Source organism: Lichenostomus cassidix, chromosome 4, assembly GCF_008360975.1.
Source record: "Lichenostomus cassidix isolate B80296 chromosome 4, HeHo_3.0, whole genome shotgun sequence".
In the NCBI taxonomy this organism is placed as follows: Eukaryota; Metazoa; Chordata; class Aves; order Passeriformes; family Meliphagidae; genus Lichenostomus; species Lichenostomus cassidix.
In genome coordinates, this window is record NC_139484.1 from 44,290,341 (window position 1) to 44,302,504 (window position 12,164).

Sequence of the window (12,164 nt, forward strand, 5' to 3'; positions counted from 1 at the left end):
CCGTTCAACGGAGCCCCTGCCGCGGGGTCGGCGGGAGACTCTGCGCCCGCAGCCCGGTGCCCGCCCGCAGCACGCTGCCCGCCCGCAGCCCGGTGCCCGCCCGCAGCCCGGTGCCCGCCCGCAGCCCGGTGCCCGCCCGCAGCACGGTGCCCGCCCGGCACCCCCCGGCCCCGCGCCGCCGCCATTTGCTCCGGCCGCGGGGTGAGGTGAGGCGAGGTGAGCCGAGGTCAGGGAGGCGCGCGCCCGCCGCGCCTGCGCAGCACGCGCACTCCCCGCGCACGCGTGGTGAAGCGCGCGCGCCGAGCGGGGATCACCTCCCCGGTGCGCCATACCTGCGCACGCGCGGCGACGGCGGCGGCGGCCCCGGGGTGCCGCGGGTTGCAGTGCGCGCCGGCGCACGCGCGGTGGCGCGAGGCGCCGCGGCGGCCGGCGGCGGTGGGGGCTCGCGGCGCAGGCGCAGTGTTGGCGGGGGGACTCCCGGGCCCGGGTGCTGCTGGTGCCGCCGCCGGAGGAGCAGGAGGAGGAGGAGGTTCAGTCAGTCAGTGCCGGCGGGCGGCGGGCGCGGGGCTGCGCGCGGGGAGCGGCGCTCGCCGGGACAACGCGGGCGGGCGGCGGCAGCGCGGGGCCAGGTGAGCGGCGAGCGCGGCACGGGGCGGTGCGGGCGAACCCGCCGGGGCCCGGTGCGCGGCGGCGAGGGGAAGGCGGGGGGACGGCGCGGAGGGGAGCGGTGGAAGTTTGACAGCGCCGGCGGGTCTCCCGCCGCGACCCGGCGGGGCGGGAGCGCGGCAGCTGCCCTTGGGCGGGCACGGCCGCGGCCGGGGGCGGGGGGCGCTCGCGGGGCACCCGCTAGGCCCGGTGACCCACTTTGCTCCTGTCACAACTCCCGGGCGCGTCGGGAGCGCTGCCCGCCTGGCCCCGCGCCCGCGAACCGGGCAGGGCGGGCGCGGGACTCCCTGGCATCCCCCGGGCCGGGCCGGGCCGGGCCGAGCGGAGCTGCGGGCGGCACCTCCCCGCGCGGCCCGTCCGCCGCCGCTCGGTGGGGCGGCTCGTCCCGCGGACGCCGGGGAGACCCACCCGGCCCGCCGCCCCTCGCGCGGGGGTGGTTTCCGCGGGCCCCGCGGAGCGCGCCTGTTTACACGGCGGGCGGGCGGCGGTCGGTGCCCGCTCGGCCCCGGGCCCTCCCCGCGGCGGGACAGCTCTGCGGGGCCTCGGGCTCCGGGCGGCGGCGAGAGCGTGCCCGGCGCTCGCCCTGCGGCAGGTGGGCTGGAGCTGCGGGCTTGCGTATGCACTCTGTAGGCTTTCCCCCTCCCCTCTTTTTTTTTTTTTTGGTTCTGATAACTTTATTTAGATAACTGCGGCGTGTTCACGCTTGTAGAACCTTAGGGATTCTCAGTATCCCCCGGTCCTTTCTCGAGTTACTGCGGCCTTAAAGTCAGTGGGTCAAATACTCCGTGCGTGCAGGTGTGAAATATGACCAGCGAGGCACTGGAAATCCGTGGTGCTTCAATTTTGTGTTTGGGTTAAGGTGGATCAGGATTTCTGGTTGGTTTCACTTTCAAGTTCCAGCTACTTTAGGCCTCAGTATAAATTGGAAATGTTTTTTTTTTTTTTTTTTCCGTCACGAGGAAGAGTGCTTGTGAGCTAATCAAACATATTTGCGGTGCGATTTTTGTAAGGCCGTCAGTTTCATGTCTTGGTAAGAGTTGACCTACCAAGAGGCACAGGGAAAGTCAAGTATGGTTTTGGCTGGAATATGCAATGGCATGTAGAGGACGAGTGGCTGATCATAGATCCAGATTGTTTTAATCCTAAAGTAAGTATTTTTTCATAAATGACTTCAGTTGGCAAGTAGTGCTTTTGGTGGCACTGTTGACTTGACCTGGCCTGCCACTTCCTTGCTCCAGCTGCACCAGCACAACGGTTCATGGAATTGTGTCCTGTAACTAGCTCGAGGAAATGATCCAGGTTAAAATTAACTACCTTGGTTTTTTTTTTTTTCTTTTTAATGTGGTTATAGTTAACGTATATAATTTCCCTGGGTAACAGGTGTGTCAGGAGGTAAGAGGATTGTTTTAACAAATACGCTGGTGAAAAAGTACTTGAGAAATACACCTCAACTGTGGTAGTCCTAGCAAAGTTCAGTATGAGTGGTTTCAGTTGTTTAATAATATTTAGTTTTACAGACATAATATAGACTTTTATTATAAATATCTGTGGCATTTGGGCCTGTTATTTGAAATTAGACAGCATTTGATTGTTGAAATAGAGGGATTCTACTTGACAAATAACTCTGCTTTTTAATTATTTTTTAATTAAACTATTAATTTTCATATGTATCCACTTAAGATACTTCCTCAAACTTGTTACAGACTCTGCTTTCAGATTACCTGACATTATATATTTGGTTTAGGTTTTTTTTTGTTGAATATGGGAACTTGTCTGAGAACTTTGTTGGTAAGGCAAGGGTTACTGCTTCTTAACAAACAATTCAAACAGGGAAAAAAACCCCAAACTTCCGGGTTGATATTTAATAGTTTAAGGTGCCATTCAGCCATGTCTTGTTTTTTATTTCTTCCGCTTCATGTTCTTACTTGAAAAAGTTTAACACATTTGGGCAAAATAAATGACTGCGAAGAAAGCAGAGTGTTTTCATTGGTAATGCACTTCTAAGGACCCCAAAACCTCTGCTGTAGCTAACTTTAGTCTCTTTGTACTAAGCAATTTAAAAATGGAGTGGTAATTACTTTAAATTTAATTTGTAGTGTTGGTTAATTAACTTTTTAGTAAAGATTTCACAGAAGTCATGACTCTTCATGGTTTGATTGGTCTTGGAAAATAACTTGCTGCTTTTAAGAGCTTTAAGCTTTTGCCTTTTTTTTTCCTGTATTTTACATTTCTGCAGAAAGTTGAAAATACAAACTAGTAGTGGAGGTATTGCCCCCAACTTTCTCCACGTGATCTTTATATGAAATGTTTTTATCGACTTAAAAAGTTGTGATTTTTTTTATTAAAAACCAATAAACTTGTGTTGAAAATAGTTATGAATCAAAATGGCAGTTTTCTTCACTAGGTAATTTCCTCATTTGAAAGCAGCTTCTTTTTTAGCTCTGCTTTCCTTCAGGAGATACATATAATTTGCTGTCAATGTCTCATGGCTTCAGCTTAGTTTCATAGAAGAAGACTCTGGATAGTTCTGAGAGTAGAAAATTAGTACCCTAATACGATTTTTAATACAAAGTATGAAATATAATTCAGAAGAAGTGGAATTACAGCTAAGGTGCCTTTTTATTACATTGTAATGAGTTAATTTTTCTTGAGGGAAGGACTTTGGTAGATCTCTGAAGTAAAGTTCATTTTAGTGTTTCAGTCTTTTTAAAGTACTAGCTTCCATATGAATGCTGGAAACTGTAGAGGCCAAATGAGAAAGCAGATGTAGAAATGTTTCTGAGGATTGGTGATATTAGTAGGTAGTTGCATAGCAGTCAGTAGTAGTTGTTCCTGCCATTTTTACTTTCTGTTTGTTTACTTTGCAAAGTATTTTTAATCTTTCAGTGTTAATGAACTGGTTCACCACTGAAGGGGTGGCACAAGACCAGGAGAGTCACCAGACTTTTGGGAGAACAGAAGCTGTTTTACAGTAGCTTTATCTATAGAGGAGAAAAATAGTGTGAGAGTACAGATAGCGGCCAAAACATTCAACTGTTTCTGTCATCTTAAACTAATACTGAATTATTGTTAGTAGTATTGGTATTATTATTTTCGATTTAGTAGTCTTCAGAATAAAAAGATGTGTTGGAAGCACATTTTAAGTCCCGTACCAGAATCTGGAATGAAAGATTCCAGTGTCTCTGTGTAACTCGGACACAAACAAGTGTGCCGTTAGGAAGGTACCTCATTCGCTTCTGTGGATGATCCATCTGGGGAAGGGAACTTATAAGTGCAGTTGGTTATTTTGTTAACTCAGTTAATGGGAGTCTGTAATAATTTGAAATTCTTTGTCAGACATTACACTGTTTATTTGTTGTAGGAGTTAAAAGATGTGAAGTGCAAAATCACAAAGGAGAAAGGAGACTCAGGGTTGATGCAGCTGTGTGCTGCCCTGAAGGATTGAATTCTCTATCCCTATTGCTGCCACAAAATTCCTTTGTCATGTAAAAGCCACTTTAATTTCGGCATACCTCACACCTGAGTGTTTAATTTTATAGTCCTAATGTTCTCTTACCATACTTTTTGTGTGTATTATAAATTCTTCATTATAGCTGCTTTTAGACTATATAATCATATACATAAAAAGTTTTGGTGCTCTGTGGTTTTCTTATATTTAATATTATGTGGAAGCAACAAAGCTTCACAGATTCTTTCAGCAGTTTAGAGCTGCACCCTTTGGATTCTTTCCAGTTGTTACATTTTGCCATTAAAGTCAGTTAATTAGTTCCCTTATTCTGTACTGATGTTGTGAGAAACATTGCTGAGTATATTATAAAATCATCATTAGTAGTATTAATATTTTATTAGGTATAGATTCCTAAAAATTAGTTATGCATATGAGATTCAAGACTGATAATGACTTATATTTAGAGTGTGATGTTTTTGAAGCTTAGTAGATACTATGGCTGTTTCTCATATTCATGATAAAAATGTAGCCAAATTAGGCATAAAAGTTTCTACTTCAATGCTTTGTCCTTAAAACTGTGTGTTCGATAATCTCAGAGTATGTTAGAAGGCTTCAGTTTTGAAGCTAATACCATTTTACCCAAAATGACACCTGGTACCACAAGATAAATAGCGTTTAGACTCTTATACTTTTGTTAAAACAGAAGAAAACATTTCTTGGAGTAAGATAGATCCAATTAAAGTGGATTTTAAAAATAAATATATGTGAAATCATTCTTTTATAGAGGTCCTTTTAGAGTTCCATTAAAAAGGATGTTTGTAGGTATCTGAGATGGTTTTTGATGTGTGTTATTTTGCTATATGACCAAATCCATAAAATGATACAGTGGAATCAAAACTGATTTAGATGGATTTTGTGTGTCCAGCCCCAAATAAAAATTGTAGCCATGGTAGAGGTTTCTAGGTTTTCAATAGTAAAGTTTTCCAAATACATTGAAGATTTGTTCTTATTCACATCTTCCAGAATCTTATCACAACTGAGCATCTTGGCATCTAAATCTGTTTACTATTCATAAATTAGGCAATCTGTAAATTAGGCCTTCACTTGTTCAAAGGCATGTTCAAACCACACCTCAGGCACACCTGTGGAATTGGACTTGGACCAAAACTCTGTGGTGACTCTCCCTTTTGTTCAGAAGCACAAAGGAGTGAGGAGGAAGAGGTTTTGTTCATATCTCCTTTAGAAAAAAGAAATATGCAAAATAAACAACAAACCAACAAAACTCCAAAGCCTAGAACCTCACTTTTCCTTGCAGATGAGATGATTAGTCTAATTGGGCTAAAGAGATACACTAGGCCAATTATTTTCTTGGAGAAAAAGAGGTGAGTACCTGTATTGTGGCCTGTGTTCCAAAATCTGTTTTGTCTTTTCTTCCATTTAAAATTTTAAATGCCATTGTGAACTTGAAACGGTGACTTGTGTGTCTCTTGTTGGCTGCCCTTCTCCGCAGAGAGGCATGCACAGGGCTGCTGCTGCTGCTCTGTACAGCAAAGTGTTACTTCTTATTTTTGCTTCCATATTCTGAATATTGCCACTGAAAGGAGAAGTTAAAAGTTGATCCATCTTCCCAGTGCGTTGCAGAGTCTGCTGAGAGGTTGTGGTTTGAGCTCCGTTTAGCAGAGTAGAGATTGGCTTTCCAGTTTCTGTGTTCCAGGTTACTCTGCTGTAACCCTGTGCTGCTGGACAAAATGAGAACACATCTTTTTCCCCTTGCTGGCATGTTAAAGGAATATATTACTCCTGCTTTGATGGGAAGAGCTTAGCTATGTGTTTGACAAGGACAGGGACCAGGATTGTAAGAACTAACCATACCTATTGTCCTAGACCTTCAGAAACAGTTGAAGGCAAAATACTGTGTTCACTGGTTACTTTTGTAGTTCACATCTATTAACTTTTTCAAAAGTCTTGCCGAGTGATGCATTTCTCCCTGGCCTTGGTGCTTAACAATTGTAGATCCTTTTGTGTGGAATCCCCTTTTTGTGCCCTGGTTTAGACTATGCTTTGGGGTTGTGCAGCCTATTACAGCCAGAGCAGGCTGCAGCAGGCAGCAGAACTTAACTTACTAACTTCATTGCTTGGTAGTGGTCTTGCTGTGGGACACCTAGAAAAGGAGGAATATCTGGGAATGGGCTGATCATCCAGCATGATGTCAGAATTTGAAGTGCTTTGTAGTAGGGAATAGTATTGCTAACAACCTCATCAGCAATAGTTTTTAGCTTGCAGCTCCACAAGTTGGTGAGTGTATCTCCACTGCTTGCAGAAGAATGATCCCACATCCCAAAAGGATGTCACTGTCTGCTGAATTGGTAGATCTCCAGAAAGTTTCAGCACTTTATTCATTGGGGCACGTATTGGTGAACATAGAGGAGCCAGGCTGGACTGTAAGAAGTGGCTCTTGTTGGGGGTTAATGTGTGAATTTCCTAACATACATTAGAAACACTGAGGAAATACATATTTTTACATCTTAAATTATTATCTTAATGATAGTATGAGATACCAAGCTGCCTAATAAAAAAGATACTACAAAATACATTAATATGGCTAATTTCATATTTCGAATTCTGAGAATTATGCTGCTGTTACAAATAAAAGTCTCCATTTTTACATTTGAATACAGTTTTTAATGACATAGTAAATAATAGCTTCTGGCATTTAAGGGCATTTGAAGTGTTCGGTAGCTATTTCACTGTATGTTAAATGCAGTGTCAGGGACTGCCTGTTGAGTTTTGGCTATTACTGACATGCACCCTGGAAGAATAACATTCCAGGAGTTTGGTGGTTGCTGTTGAGAAGATGGTTTTGAATACAGAGAGGGTAAACTCCTGCTGGTGTGCTATGGTAGAAGGTATGTAGTTTTTCAGATTATTCTTATTAGAGAAATGCTAAAGGCTTGGATCTTCATCAGTCATCCAAAAGCCTCAAGATACATTCAGAGAAAATACCTATCTTGTTGCATATGGTAACTTTCCCAGTGCTTACTCCCCCAAAGCTTTATTTGAAACCTAAGTGTGAAGTTGTAAAAAGATAAATCAGAAAGTATTTTGCCCAAATCTGCTTATTTCCCTTGGCTCAGTAAACAACTAGGAAATTTTCCTTGATTAAAAGCCGTAGGGAGTTGCCATTTTTAAAGCCTGATTTCCTAAGAAAATGAGATTTATGCATTTTCCTTGTTTTCTCTCATTCTTTCCTTACATGTTCACCAGTAGCTTTTGAAATCGTTGACCAATTGCAGCCACATTTGTAGGAGGAATGGAAATCACAGACTAACATTACCACAGGTTTTGGGAAAATGGGCAAGCTGGGTAGAGAGAAATGTGTCACTGCCCTCTCTTGAGAGAGAGATAATGCAATGGGATTTTGGTACTGACCTCTTTTTTCAGCACGCACTGGGTCTGTGTTGGATAGGAGGAGTTGTATGTGTCAGCAGGGCTTGAGACAGGAAGAACATAGGGCTGTTTTGGAGAGGAATGGGGACCAACAATGTTGTAGTGTGACATTATAGCAAAATAATAAATAAAAAAGTAATTTTCTATCAGCATAAGAAGAAAAGACAGTATTTCCCAAATCTGATTTCCAGTAAGCCCATTCCTCTGTCTTGTAACATGTAGTTATTAGTTGAAAAGCAGGAGTTGAACTTAGGTCTAGAATGGCATTTCTCGTCTTCTTTCCTGTCTGGCCTATATTTGCATTACCTATTTATCATGATAAACAGCAGATTGAAATCTACCTCATTATGTTCAACTTGAAGATTTTTATCAAGTCTCAGTAGGAAAATGTAGGGTGTCCTGCTGATTGGTTTAGAAAAAACTTCTCAAAAACTTAATAATGGTAAAAGTGAAGTAAATTTTATTAGCTTATGCTGCTTTCATTTCTAGAGAATTCTCTGCTGTAAAATATGAAATATACTTCTCAAGCCTTCAGTAACCAATATAATCTTCACCAATTTTAATTTATTAATTTCAAGTATTAAAAGAGTTCATTTTTAATATATCATGGTGGACTGTAAAATAGGTGATTTTGACTTGTGTTTATTTTAAAGTAGTTTTCATAGTAACAACAAATACTCTGAAGGAAGCTGGATTTTCCTCTGCTGTGAGTAGAAAAGCAAGTAGCAGCATGAATCACATCTTCTAAGAACTGTCAGAATAGGAATGCAGATTCTCTCTTTCACACACACATACACACACACACACTTTCCTGTCAGTTTTAGTGTAGTAATGTGATTTAATAAAGTTTTCTTGCCATCCACAGCAGCAACATCCATTATATGTAATCAAGCTACTACTAGCAGTTGTGTGTTTGAGATCTGCAGTTTAGAGCTAGTATGGTTGTTCTACTGATAGTTCTCTAACATCTTAGCAATTTTACATATATTTTTCTGGAAATATTATTGTTGTTAAAATGTTGTACTTTTCTTTATATATATAGCCATTTTTTCCAGCTCAGAAGCTTTGTCTAAATGTTTTGTACTGCCCTAAAGCTTTTCATTATGTTTCATAGATAAGATAGAGTTTCAGCCTTGAGAAGCTTGTGATCTGAATTTCACTGACATAGAAAATGAGGAGAATGACCTCAGAAACGGGGACAAGGATTTAAATTAATAAGCGAGTCATAGTAAGTGAATTAAATGTTCAATGTTTTTCAGGATCTGTAAAGCATAGTAAAATCAGCAAGGTACTTGGAATCAAGAGAAAGAGTAACTAGAAGGTTTAGGAAATGGGGCTAGAAGGTTTAGGAAAACTAGAAGGTTTAGGAAAAAGATCTGTAGAAACTTACAAATTATGTTGGTGGGTTTAGCTCTTTGGAAGAAAAAAAAATGAGACAGGAAAAGAATTTGAGAATATGCTGTTTCAATCAGTGGCAGGGAGGTTAGGACACAAAGTTTGATACTAAAATTTATTTTTTCAACCCTTTAAGACGTTCAGCTGTCACTTTAAAAGTAAGTTCAAGTGAGTGGCAAAACAACAGGCAGCTGTGCCTGAAAATTTGCTCAGTCACTACCTTTTATTACACACAGTTTTTCTACAGGCTGGATGACTTTGTATGAATTTCAGTACAGTTGAAGGTAGGACTATAGAAGTTTTTACTGTCAAGGGTGATTGACATACTACCACTTTATCTAAGTCAAAAGGATCACAAACTTTTTTCACTAAAATAACTGAAATGGCCTTTCCAAATAATTTTAGTTAAATTTGGACTGCCTTTATATTGACAAATTAATTTATGGTTGATTTAGATTAAGTTATGTTAATTTTTGTGTTGCCAACATAGGAAATGGAAAATAATCTTTCATAAACTGGGATAGATTTTTTAAAAATGCACCTAGACTTCATGTCCTGTAGAATATAGTTTGCCATTTCTTATCTATATGCCAGTATTTGATTCAAAACATTGATTTCTAACTTTAGAATGCTTCATTTTACTACATAGAAAAATAGATACGTAGATGATAATGATCTGCATTTCTTATCCCATTAGGCTTGGCAGTAGATCTTGCTCCAGCATTTGGCATTCTTCTTCCCCAGGTTGACAGCTTCTTTCTATGTTAGGTGTACTGGGAGACAAGGTGGTAAAGAACAGGGCTTTAGAACTTACTTTGTTTTGGTTATTTTAGGTCAAAGGAAATCCGCCTATCCTTGCATACAATGGAATGGAATAGATTCATGTATGCCTTAAAGGATATGCTTTGCCACATGGGAATGCTGAATAGAAAATACCAATAGTGGTAACTAGCAGTAGATTTTCCAGCAGATGGTCATTGGTGTGATGATGTAACCATGCTGGTGCATGTGTATTTAGAACACAGCACTGTATGGAGGAATACAGAATTTGTGATCTGTAGTAGGAGGGGAGCTGTTTCCTTGTTGAATAAGTAGTGTATTTGTGTATAGAAATCTCTATTGTATTATTAGCTTTTGATCAGCACAGCTAACTGAAATTGTTTTTTTATCAGTGAGGGGAGTTTGAGTCTTTGTTTTGCTGTTGCGTGCCACATTCTCTGAGAGTTTCTAGCTGTGTCCTGAAGTAGTCCACATGTCCTGTTAGAGCCATAGTACACATGGTTAAGATTTTATTGATGCTTTTTCTTTCCACAAGTTTGCATAGTATATCACTGATGTTCTGCAAGGTCATAATACAATCCAAAGCAGTTGTAACACAATAATTGTAATATTAATGTTTCATAGACATCATCACAGCTGTAAATTTCATGTTGCCATTGGGCTATTGCATTTGTCTTGCAGGTTTGGATTTCAGACAGAGCTATGTAAAAGGTGGTATGCAATGCTGAAGTTCTCCTTCATGAATATTTACTTCATTATAATGAATAGAGGAATTGGAAATTGAAATTGTGGACAATTTAGGGATGCATATAAAATGAAATGTCAGGAGAGAAACCAGAAATAATCAAGGGCTTACCTCTGAAATTTGTTTTGAACAGATTAATTTTTATAGACCTGCGGGGTTTTCTGTTGTTTTTCAGAAGACTGTGCCAAAGAAGACTTTTACTCAGATGACATCACATTTGGACTACTAATGCTACCCACCCACTCTACAAGGCACAATGTATTTCTAGGTAATTTAAGTAAGTATGTAGATTTTATTGCTACTAGAACAGTAATGCGTTACACAGAAACATCTCTTTTCCAACCTTAGGCAAGGTAGACATTCCACTTCAATTTGAGATTCAAATTAATGATGTGTGTGGGCAAGAACAAACTTCAAATAAGCTTTTTATAAGCTTTTATCCTGTACACTGGAGCATGGAATGAAACAACTGAACTGTACCTGAGCTGCCTTGGAAACTAGAAGGAAGAAAAAAACCAGACCTTATGAAGGCAGTCCCCAGCAATGAAGTGTGCTAACGTGGCCCTGTGGTTTCTGGAGACTAAAGGAATATTCTCCCAGGGATATGTTGCAGTGAATGAGCATATGCCATGCTCGCTGTTTTTCTGAGTGGGGTTTTTTGGGTTTTTTGTTTGTTTGTTTGTTTGTTTTTTAGATGCTCTTGTTAAGGTTGAGATGGCCTTAATACCCCATTTGTGTAAGGTTGTAGCAGAAGAGTGCATCTTAATGGGTTCAAGTACCAATATCTCTGTTCACGTCACATTATTTATGAAAGAGGTTGCATCTCCCCACTTCCTTGAGTGGACGCTATGTACTGTCCAGCTGAGGATGGGCCAGGAGGTGCAGATTTTCATCTGTGCAAGATTTGTCCATGTCTTATGTTGCAGTAAGGTTACCAATTGCTTTGTGTGTCACACTAAGGGAAGCGCACAACAGCAGGGTAGAGTGTATATGGTTCATCTTAAGAGCAACAAAGGGGGTTTGATACAATGTATCATGAGGATCATGGCCCTCTGTAGATTTAATGTATGTGTTTTTATGCTTTATCTTTCTAAATAGGTATTATTTTTCGGATGTTCTGTTGTTTTTTTGAGTGGGTCAAAACATATACTTTTATACTGAGTCAAAAAAGAACCCCAAGAAACTGATCAATTGATGTAGATCAGATATGGTGTCAGTGTTGCTGAAATGGGATTATTTTGCCTTGCTGGCAGAAAGCCTTCCTGTATTCCTCATGTCTTATAATGCATTGGAGGTGTTTGGTCATGCATGAAGTTTGGTCATGAATGGAATTACAGGTAGCAGTGCTTGTAGTTAATGATGCTTGACACTTTCTATTTCAGAACCCTGGTTTAGGTGCTTATAATTTAGTAAGACTTAAATCTCTGAGTTAGATGTCTCCTTCACCTAAAATTCTACCAGACATCAGCTTCTGTCTGAGAATGAGTTGAGAGGGAAGAACATACTGTTTTGGTGATGCAAAATGCAATGAAAATCCTGCCACTGGAAAAAAAAAGCACCTGCTTATGCTGGAGCAAGCATGCAAGGTTTTAGGAGAAACAAATTGTTACACTGCAGTAGCAGCCTATTTTTTTGTGCTATCCCAAACTCTTATATTTGGCAGCATGATAGATTTCTGAAAAT

General features: G+C 41.3%; 1 protein-coding gene across 13 annotated transcripts in view; it reads left to right on the forward strand.

Annotated features, from left to right (window-relative positions):
* Positions 1 to 441: 441 nt before the first annotated feature.
* CLOCK (clock circadian regulator) overlaps positions 442 to 12,164 on the forward strand; it is a 68,443-nt gene continuing 56,720 nt past the window's right edge. For 5 of the 13 annotated variants that reach the window (XM_085058926.1, XM_085058938.1, XM_085058934.1 and 2 more), the window contains exons 1-2: positions 443 to 629; positions 10,657 to 10,758. The gene's annotated coding sequence lies outside the window, so the exon portion shown is untranslated. Of the gene's footprint in view, positions 630 to 10,656; positions 10,759 to 12,164 lie in introns of all 13 variants that reach the window. The other 8 variants (XM_085058929.1, XM_085058932.1, XM_085058927.1 and 5 more) reach the window with 5 other exon arrangements.